This window comes from Ornithorhynchus anatinus, chromosome 3, assembly GCF_004115215.2.
Source record: "Ornithorhynchus anatinus isolate Pmale09 chromosome 3, mOrnAna1.pri.v4, whole genome shotgun sequence".
NCBI lineage: Eukaryota > Metazoa > Chordata > Mammalia > Monotremata > Ornithorhynchidae > Ornithorhynchus > Ornithorhynchus anatinus.
In genome coordinates this window covers 73,326,691-73,337,752 of record NC_041730.1, presented here as the reverse complement: position 1 = coordinate 73,337,752, position 11,062 = coordinate 73,326,691, and positions in this window count along the sequence as shown.

Genomic DNA, 11,062 nt, shown 5'->3' with positions numbered 1-11,062 from the left:
CTTTGATATGCTATTTGATATGAGGCTTTCAATCTACTAATTTGGGTACCGCTTGTCAATCTGCCCTCCCTTTTGCAAAACACTTAAATGGTCTCCAGGACTCAGTGGCTTCACTTGCAAAGTGGAGAGACAATACCACAGGGCAAAGTTGTGAAACTTAGCTTTTAGTCATCCGTCTTTAGGCACCTATGTGGAAAACACTGTTCCAGTATCCGGGAGCATATAGACTGAAGTAGATGAACTATTCTGTGCTTGAGGAATATTCAAGCAATTGGTGAGTTTAGATAATGGCAACTGTAGGGGAATAACTGCTTAAAATAAAGTGTAACAGGATCATAACCAATCTGAATAGAATTCTAGCCAATCAGTGGAATTTTTTGAATCCTTTCTATGTGGTTAGCATTAGAGTTGGTAGAGATGATCTCTGCCTGCAAAGAGCTTGCAATCTACTTTACAATCATTCAGTAGCCACCCTAAGTAAATGCCCTCTTTAACTGCAGTGAGAACACCCAGTACCTTTTTTGGCAGTGCCTGTCTTATAGCAGGATGACTGGAATCAATTGTGAATCACATCTACCCTCTTGTTCACTTTCCTTGGATGCTTTAAATTTTGTGTCAGCCAATTGCAGAGTATCACATTGTCCCGAGAAGCAGAATTCTCCTCAATTACAAATTTTATGTCCCTACCATGACATCTTCAGTCTTGGGCAGGGCAAGGGAGTGACTATATGAACTATACAGTATTCATCAACTGAGCAATGGGTTCATTATTTTTATTTGTTGCTGTTGCCAAGTAGAGTTGCTGGAAGACTATAAGGAGATCATTCCAGTAATTAAATTTAGTATTTAGCTGGCCAGACTTTACCCAAGCTATATTTGGCTTTGAGTTTCAAAATGCTAATTAGTGATTTCATAATTGAAATTAAGAGTTATGTCTTAATGCTGAATTGTAAAAGTCGATTTATATGTGAGAAAGAGCTAGTTCAAGGAAAAATTGTTTAAGTGCTGTTGTAGCTAGATTGGCAGGGTGTCGATTTTGCTGCCCTCTGATAATCAGAAGTACTCTTTTGAACTATTTGATATTGAAAAGCTTGGGCCTGTGGGTTGGGGAAAAGGAGATTGGTTTGCAGTTCAAGCAAAAGCCAAACAGTCAAGTGCTTTAGAAAGAGATAAACAGTAGAAGTTTAAAGGTCATAAGACTTCTTCTCCTCCCCTCGACAAAGAAGGAGGAGGAGGAGGAGGAAGACAAGGAGGACAACCTGATATTCCTATGCAACCACAGTGAGGGTATGTTGCATGATGTTTGGCTCAGGATATGTATGGGGAAGGGCTCCAGGGTGGGGCAGCAGCTGCGTGATGCTGGAGAGTCTTTGCTGACCACAGTCTTCTTCTGCTTTATCTTAAAACGTTACGTCGCGTTGGGGCAAAGGGCAAGATGATGCAGGTTGCTGCCACCTAGGCACACACCAAAGTCAGACAGACCGGAAATGAAGGAGGGAGTAGAAGGACCTTGCCTTCCTGTCTCCAGCTGCCAAGGGATCATTGCCAGATACTCAGAAGCTGCGGATTCAACAGTGGTAAGGACTATGTCAAGGTGTAGTAAGTATGACCATGGCGCAGGAGCCTCAGCTGCAGCTGTTAAAGCACCTCCCTGCTCCTCTGCCAGGAGGGGGAATGATCTCATAATAATACTAATATTACTGGCATTTGTTAAACTCTCACTAAGTGCCAAACACTGTTCTATGTGCTGGAGTAGATACAAGGTTATGAAGTTGGACACAGTCCTCTCCTGAATGGGGCTCACAGTCTAGTTAGGGGGGAGTAGGATTTAATCTCCATTTTACAAATGAGGAAACTGAGGCACGGAGAAGTCAAGTGACTCACCCAAAGTCATACAGCACAAGTGGCAGAGCCAGGATTATATCCAGGTCTTCTGACACTCAGGCCCATGTTCTTTCCACAAGGACATACTGCTTTTTGGTGTACAGGATCACCCTGGTGTCATTCGACATGATGATTGCCACTCATTTGGGAATAAAGATAATAATAATTATTTAAAAATAGCATTTAAGTGCTAATATGTACCAAGCATGGTGCTAAATAGTAGGGTATATATGATCAAGTCAGGTGAAATCCCTGTTTTACATGGGGCTCAGAATTTAAGGTGGGAGAAAAGGTATCTTTTTTTCTCAATGGCATTTGTTAGGCACTTACTATATGCCAGACACTGTACTAAGTCCTGGGGTAGATACAAGCTAATCAAGTTGGACACAGTCAAAGTCCCATGTGATGCTCACAGTCTTAATCCCTATTTTACAGTTGAGGGAACTGAGGCACAGAGAAGTTAAGTGATTTGCCAAAGATCACACAACAGACAAGTGGAGGAGCTGGGATTAGAACTTGTTAAGCACTTACTATGTGTCAGGCAGTGTACTAAGTGGTGGGGTAGATACAGTAGAATCAGGTTGGACACATCCCTTGTACCCCATGGGGCTCATTGTCTATCTAGGAGGGTGTAAAATTTAATCCCTATTCAACAGATGAGGAAAAGGAGGCACAGAGGGAAAAAGTGACTTGTCCAAGGTCCCACAACAAACAAATGGCAGAGTTAGGATTAGAACTCGAGTCTTCTGATCCACATTTTGTGGTGGGGTTTTCAGGACAGGTTTAGAGCAGATTGCTGACAGAGATGGGATGTTGCAAGGGCAGTAGGTAAGAAGGAAAGCACATGCATGGAGCATTTCAAATCACCACAGACGTAAGCTAAACAGTCAGTCCTTTCAGCATCCCTGTGAAGTAGATCAGTGGAAGGGAATGAGAAGGACTGCCCCGAAGATTCTCTAGATCAGTTAATACCATCTTGAATTTGTGGCACACTCCATTGCTCTTTTTGTCCTCACAGTATCCCTCTTTGATAGGGAAAAGTAGATATCCACATTTGACAGACAGAAAACTGAAACATTAAAAGACTTGGCAGAGGTCATACAGCAGCTTAGTGGTAGAGCTCTGTTTAGAATCCAGGTCTTGACTCCTTGAAACCGAGCTCTCTCTCTACTAGGCCATTTTACTTTTTTGGGTGAGAATGCATCTCCATATCCAGTTTTTAATCCCCTGGTCACTTAAATGATTATTAGTGTGTTTTTATTCATTCAGTCACTTGTTTTCCTTGAGCGCTTACTGTATGCAGAGCACTGTACTAAGCACTTGGAATGTTCAATTCGGCATCAGGTAGAGACAATCACTGCCCAACAACGGGCCCACAGTCTAAAAGGGGGAGACAGCAAAACAAGTAGTCAGGCATCAATAGCATCAGAATAGATATAGTCACAGATATATACACATCACTAATAAAATAGAGTAATAACAATATATGCACAAGTATATACAAGTAATAATAATAATAAATATACACAAGTGCTGTGGGGAGGGGAGGGGGGTGGAGCAGATGGAGGGAGGAGCGGGGAATAGGGAGGGGAGGAGGGGCAGAAGGAAAGGGAGGGGTCAGTCTGGGAAGGCATCCTGGAGGAGGTGAGCTCTCAGGAGGCTTTGAAGAGAGGAAGAGAGTTAGTTTGGCGTATGTGAGGAGGGAGGGCATTCCAGGATAATGATAGGACATGGCCCGTGTCAATGGTGGGACAGGCAAGAAATCGGCACAGTGAGAAGGTTAGCGGCACAGTAGTGGAGTGTACGGGGTGGGCTCTAGAAGGAGAGAAGGGAGGTGAAATAGGAGGGGGCAAGGTGATGGAGAGCTTTGAAGCCAAGAGTGAGGGGTTTTTGCTTCATGCGAAGGTTCATTCATTCATTCAACAGTATTTATTGAGCACTTACTATGTGCAGAGCACTGTACTAAGCGCTTGGAATGTACAAATAGGCAACAGACAGAGACAGTCCCTGCCCTTTGATGGGCTTACAGTCTAATCAGGGGAGACAGGCAGACAAGAACAATGGCAATAAATAGAGTCAAGGGGAAGAACATCTCATGAAAACAATGGCAAATAAATAGAATCAGGGTGATGTACATCTCATTAAACAAAATGAATAGGATGATGAAGATATATACAGTTGAGCGGACAAGTACAGTGCTGAGGGGGTGGGATGGGAGAGGGGGAGGAGGGGAGGGAAAAGGGGGGAGAAAGGGGTTTAGCTGCGGAGAGGTGAAGGGGGGGTAGAGGGAGCAGAGGGAAAAAAGGGGGGAGCTCAGTCTGGGAAGACCTCTTGGAGGAGGTGAGCTTTAAGTAGGGATTTGAAGAGGGGAAGAGAATTAGATTGTCGGAGGTGAGGAAGGAGGGCATTCCAGGACCGCGGGAGGATGTGGCTCAGGGGTCGACTGCGGGATAGGCAAGACTGAGGGACGGTGAGGAGGTGGGCGGCAGAGGAGCGAAGCGTGCGGGGTGGGCAGGAGAAAGAGAGAAGGGAGGAGAGGTAGGAAGGGGCAAGGTGATGTAGAGCCTTGAAGCCTAGAGTGAGTAGTTTTTGTTTTGAGCGGAGCTTGATAGGCAACCACTGGAGGTGTTTAAGAAGGGGGTGACATGCCCAGAGCGTTTCTGCAGGAAGATGAGCCGGGCAGCGGAGTGAAGAATAGACTGGAGCGGGGCAAGAGAGGAGGAAGGGAGATCAGAGAGAAGGGATAGGCAACCACTGGAGGTTTTTGAGGAGGGGAGTGACATGCCCAGAGCATTTCTGCAGAAAGATGAGCCGAGCAAAAGATTGAAGAATAGACTGGAGTGGGGAGAGACAGGTGGAAGGGAGATCCGACAGGAAACTAACACAATAATCCAGTTGGGATATTATGAGAGCTTGTACCAGCAAGGTAGCCATTTGGATGAAGAGGAAAGGGCGGATCTTGGCAATGTCGTGTAGGTGAGACCGGCAGGTTTTGGTGATGGATTGGATGTGTGGGTAGAAAGAGAGAGCAGAGTCAAGGATGACACCAAGCTTGTGGGCTTGTGAGACAGGAAGGATGGTAGTGCCGTCCACAGTGACAGGAAAGTCAGGGAGAGGACAGGGTTTGGAAGGAAGATAAGGAGCTCAGTCTTGGACATGTTGAGTTTTAGGTTGAGTTTTAGGTTTTTATATTTACAGTCTAAACAACCTCCTCTGAAACATTTTTTTCTTTCCAATTTTTTGTTTTCATTTAAATGTACCTGGCATGAAAAGGTATGTGAACTAGACTGCTCTCTAGCACTCATATGACGTAATTTGGAGCAGCTTTGTGCCCTGATTGTGGTTTCCCAATCTCACCTAATTCCAAGTTACTAGGTCAGAGTAGCAATGCATGCTAAACTTGGTAATTCCAGAGAGGCGAGCACTTTAAAATGGATAATGGCGAGTTTTTACAATAAATTCCAATGCAATCTCTAAATGCGATTCCCTAGATTTCTGAATTTTCTACAAACAAACTCCTCTTAGAGGTAATCTATAGGGCTGCTCTATCAAGCCTGCCATATGTTTGGTAGAACAGTAGTCGGTACTTTAGAGCAGGGAGCCATGGTCCTGTGCTTTAACTTGGGGAGACATGTTTACCAAGTCCCTGTCCCATAGGGGGCTCACAGTCCATGTAGAAGGGAGAACAGGCATTAAATCCCATTTTACAGTTGAGGAAATGGCTGCACAGGCAGCTTAAGTAACTTGCCCAAGGTCACACAGCAAGCAGCTGACAGAGCTGGGATTAGAAACAGCTGCCTGTTCCCAATCAGTGTTTTAAACCCCAACCCATGTTTTCCACTCTCAGAGCCCAGTCACTGATCTTATTCTCAATACACCTTAGAAATTGCTATTTCTACATGTAAATATACAAGCAGTGTGGCCTAGTGGAAAAAAACACAGGCCGGGGAGTCAGAGGAGCTCTGCTCTAAACTCAGATCCAACACTTGTTTGCTGTGTGAGCTTGGGCAAGTCACTTGGGTTCTCTGTGCCTCCATTTCCTCAATGGAGGAAAATGGAATTTCAATACCTGTTCTCCCTCTACTTAGAGTGTGAGTCCCCTGTGGGACAGGGACTCTGTCCAACCTGATTAACTTGTATCTATCCCAGTGTTTAGAATAGTGTTCAATACACAGTAGACATTTTTTCTTATATGGTATTTGCTAAGCACTTTATGTCAGACACTGTATTAAGTGCTTGGGGAGATACAAGTTAATCAAGTTGGACACAGTCCTTGCCCCACATGGAGCTCACAGTCTTGATCCCCATCTTACAGAGGAGGTAACAGGAACAGAGAAGTTAGGTAACTGGCCCAAGGTCACATAGCAGACAAGTGGCAGAGCCAGGATTAGAATCCAGTTACTTTTGATTCCCAGGCCAGTGCTCTATCTCCTAGGCCATGCTGCTTCTTACTTTCATTCTGGAGCTCCAGGGGTGAAAGAGCTTACATATTCTGTGACTTGGGTCTTCTAATTCCATAGTCCCAGGTATTCTTTCACATGATGGTGAGGTGATTTTTCAGACATAGCTGTTAGCAATGGCTCAAATAAAATGAGAAAGAATTTTTCTATCTCCTTTCTTTCTGAACAGAGCAAAACTTTAGCCTAAATTGGAATTTAGTTGAGTTCATTTTTCTTCCAAATCCACTGAGGCCCAGTTCTGCTTGAGTCCACATATTCCATGAGAAGAATAAACAAGATTCATGTCTTTGTTGAGTATTCCCCCCAATTTAGTTTGGAAAATGGCTCTTTATTTCTTTAATAGTATCTGTTAAGTGCTTACTATGTGCCAGGCATTATACTAAGAATTGGGGTAGATGATATAAGATAATCGGGTTGGATAGAATCCTTGCCCCACATGGGGCTTACAATCTTAATTCCCATTTTACAGATTAGATAAGTGAGGCCCAGAGAGGTGAAATGACTTACCCTAGGTCACTGCTGCCCAGATCATTTTTCTACTAAAACGACCAAGCCATGTTTCCCCCCTCCACAAGAACTTTCAGTGGTTGCCCAACCACCTCCACATCAAACAGAAACTCCTTACCATTGTCTTTAAAGCACTCAATCACCATGGCCCCTCCTACCTCACCTTGCTACTCTTCTTCTGCAACCCAGCACTCACACATCGCTCCTCTAATGCTAAACTTCTCACGGTACCTCGATCTTGTCGCCGACCTCTTGCCCACATCCTGTCTCTGGACTGGAACGCCCTTTCTCTTCATATCCAACAGACCACTATTCTGCCCCCCTTCAAAGCATTAGTGAAAGCCCATCTTCTCCAAGAGGCCCTCCCTGACTAAGCCCTCTTTTCCTTTTTTTCCACTCCCTTCTATGTTGCCCTGAGTTGTTCCTTTTAATCATCCCCCCTCCTAGCGTTAAGCACTCATGTACATACCTATAGTTTTATTTATATTAATGTCTGTTTTCTTCCCCTACTGACTGTAAGCTCACTGTGGGCAGGGAACGTGTCTGTTATATTTTTATATTGTACTCTCCCAAGTGCTTAGAACAATGCTCTGCACACAGTACGAGCTCAATAAATATGATTGACTGACCGACTGTCAGCAGGCATTTGGCAGAGCTGGAGTTAGAAATCAGGTCCTCCGACTCCTAGAACTGTGCTCTTTCCACTAGACCATGCTGCTTCTACAAGGCATCTTCTGAAAAATGTTTTTAATCTCTCATCAGTGCATTTCAGTGTAATGTGAAATAGAGCATTCCATTAATAAAAAAGAACCACTTGGCAAACTCACAAGTTCAAAAAAGAAGCAATGAATCTGTTCTTGTATTTTACGGGAGCAAACCTAAGCAAAAGTAAAAGTTCAAAAATTGAAACCTCGTTTGAGACATTGAAGGTAATTATACAAAATTCCCTTACCAAAAATCCGTACACTGATTTCATTGCTAGTTTTCCCTTGATATAAGGGTAATTATGTCTTTACATGATGAATACGATACAGTTCTTTCTTCCTTACCACACCTCTCAGGTGTTTAAAGGAAGCCACATTTACATTATAGTAATTACTTAATAGTAGCAGAGGTGAAATAATTGGACTGACAAACTTTAAATTCATTTAATCCTAATTAGCAAGTTAGCAATTATATTTAGATAGTATTCTCAGAAGTACCCTGAAGCTAAAGTCAAATGTATCTAATTGTTACTTCTGTGACCTTACATAGGCCTTTACTACCCAGTGAATTCCACTTGTTAAAAAGGAGGCCCTTCTACAGATTGATGCTTCTTGGTAGCCTATATTTATTTTCTGTAGGCAGCTGTTTGTTTGAAAAAGGTAGACAAACATGTTAGACGTTTACTGATCATGTATTGAGGACATAAGCCACACAGATACATTTGTGGGAATTGTAGTAGTAGTAGTATTTTATTAAGCCCTTATTATGTTCAGAGCACTGTACTAAGTAACTCATTCACTCTCACGGCTTTGACTACCATCTCTACGCAGATGACACGCAGATCTACATCTCCGCCCCTGTCCTCTCCCCCTCCCTTCAGGCTCGCATCTCCTCCTGCCTCCGGGATGTCTCCACCTGGATGTCGGCCCGCCACCTAAAACTCAACATGAGCAAGACTGAGCTCCTCATCTTCCCTCCCAAACCCGGTCCTCTCCCAGATTTCCCTATCACCGTGGATGGCACGACCATCCTTCCCGTCTCTCGGGCCCGCGATCTCGGTGTCATCCTTGACTCGTCTCTCTCGTTCACCCCACACATCCTATCTGTTACCGAGACCTGCCGGTTTCACCTTTACAATATCGCCAAGATCCGCCCTTTCCTCTCCACCCAGACGGCTACCTTACTGCTACGGGCTCTCGTTATATCCCGGCTAGACTACTGTGTCAGCCTTCTCTCTGACCTCCCTTCCTCCTCTCTCGCCCCGCTCCAGTCTATTCTTCACTCCGCTGCCCGGCTCATCTTCCTGCAGAAACGATCTGGGCATGTCACTCCCCTTCTTAAACTCCAGTAGTTGCCTATCAACCTCCGCTCCAAACAAAAACTCCTCACTCTAGGCTTCGAGGCTCTACATCACCATGCCCCTTCCTAACTCTCCTCCCTTCTCTCTTTTTACTGCCCATCCCGCACCCTCCGCTCCTCTGCCGCCCACCTCCTCACCGTCCCTCGGTCTCGCCTATCCCGCCGTTGACCCCCGGGCCACGTCCTCCAGCGGTCCTGGAACGCCCTCCCTCCTCACCTCTGCCAAACTGATTCTCTTCCCCTCTTCAAAACCCTACTTAAAACTCACCTCCTCCAAGAGGCCTTCCCAGACTGAGCTCCTCTTCTCCCTCTACTCCCTCTACCACCCCCCCTTCACCTCTCCGCAGCTTAACCCTCTTTTCCCCCCATTTCCCTCTGCTCCTCCCCCTCTCCCTTCCTATCCCCTCAGCACTGTACTCGTCCGCTCAACTGTATATATTTTCATTAACCTATTTATTTTGTTAATGAAATGTACATCGCCTCGATTCTATTTAGTTGCCATTGTTTTTATGAGATGTTCTTCCCCTTGACTCTATTTATTGCCATTGTTCTCGTCTGACCGTCTCCCCCGATTAGACTGTAAGCCCGTCAAACGGCAGGGACTGTCTCTACCTGTTGCTGACTTGTTCATTCCAAGCTCTTAGTACAGTGCTCTGCACATAGTAAGCACTCAATAAATACTATTGAATGAATGAATGAATGAATGAATACTGGGAAAGAATCTTTAGACACAGTCCCTGTCCCTTGGGAGGCATTAAAGAATAAGCACTGACTTACAGCATTTCAACAGAGACAGGCAAGGCAGATTGATAAATCTGCAATCAACACAAATATGTACAGACAAATACAGTGATGATAAGAATGGTTTGAAGATGTAAAATAGATCGGGTGTGTAGGGAATTAAAGCAGGCGCTGCTTCCTGGGCTCTGTGGTGCCTATTTTGAGAAAACGAGGAATGTGGTTTGGCAAATGAGGTTTCCTAAGCCACTTGATTCCAGAAACTCCTCCATCGTCTCAGCTTTTCCACCTTCTGACTACTTAACAGATCACTACACATGTAACTGCCCTTGTATGTATAGTTGTTTCTCTCACTTGGATTTATGTACACTGACTTGTGTTTGTCCTCTCCCAAGTAAGGGCTTAACAAATACCAGCATTATTTTATAAATTACTTGAGGGCAGGGAACATAGCTTTAGTTTGTTTAACTCCCACCTCAAGCAGCAGAGTCCTGAGCATACAGTAGTCACTCAAAGTGTACTGGTTTCTGGCATCTCCTCAAGGAACACAGTAGATGATTGGCAACCTTTTTCTTCACTCTGATGAGGCCCAGCCTGACTGATTGACTGACTAACTTGCAGACAGATTCCCTAAATCTTTCCAGTAGGGGAGAGAAAAGGATTGGAAACCACACTGTCCACTCTACTCTTCCTAAAGTAACCTTCTAATTGCTCCTCAGTCTCTGCTCTCCCACCACCTACCTCTTGTTCCCTCCCTGCCCCTCCTTGAGACTTCATCCAGCTTCACATCTCCCAGACCACTGGACGACTCCATCAAAATCCTCCCCAAATTGCATCTCCTCCAAGAGGCATATCCTAATTAATTCCCACAACCCCAGGTCCTTCTCCCCTAAAACTACACTTAGCACTCATATATGATAAATTTCCTCATCTAATAATAATGTTGGTATTTGTTAAGTGCTTACTATGTGCAGAGCACTGTTCTAAGTGCTGGGGGAGATACAGGGTAACCAGGTTGTCCCACGTGAGACTCACAGTTAATCCCCATTTGACAGATGAGGGAACTGAGGCACAGAGAAGTGAAGTGACTTACCCACAGTCACACAGCGGACAAGGGGCAGAGCCGGGATCTATCGCTTCCTGTTCTCTCCATTGCCTCTTATATTCTTGTTTTCCCTCCTGCTCTTATTATTTGTAAATAATTTCTGCCAATCTCCATTAGAAGGCTAGCACCTTGAGGGCACCTTGAATCTTTTGCCCCCATTATACTCTGCCAAACAACTAATATATGTCTGCACCCCAAATGCTTTTACCACCTAGATATGGAAGAAAGTCAAAAAGATATGAAAAGGGGAACCAACAAAGAATAAGTGTGGATCACCTGTTCCAATTCGAATTCTTTCAAAGTG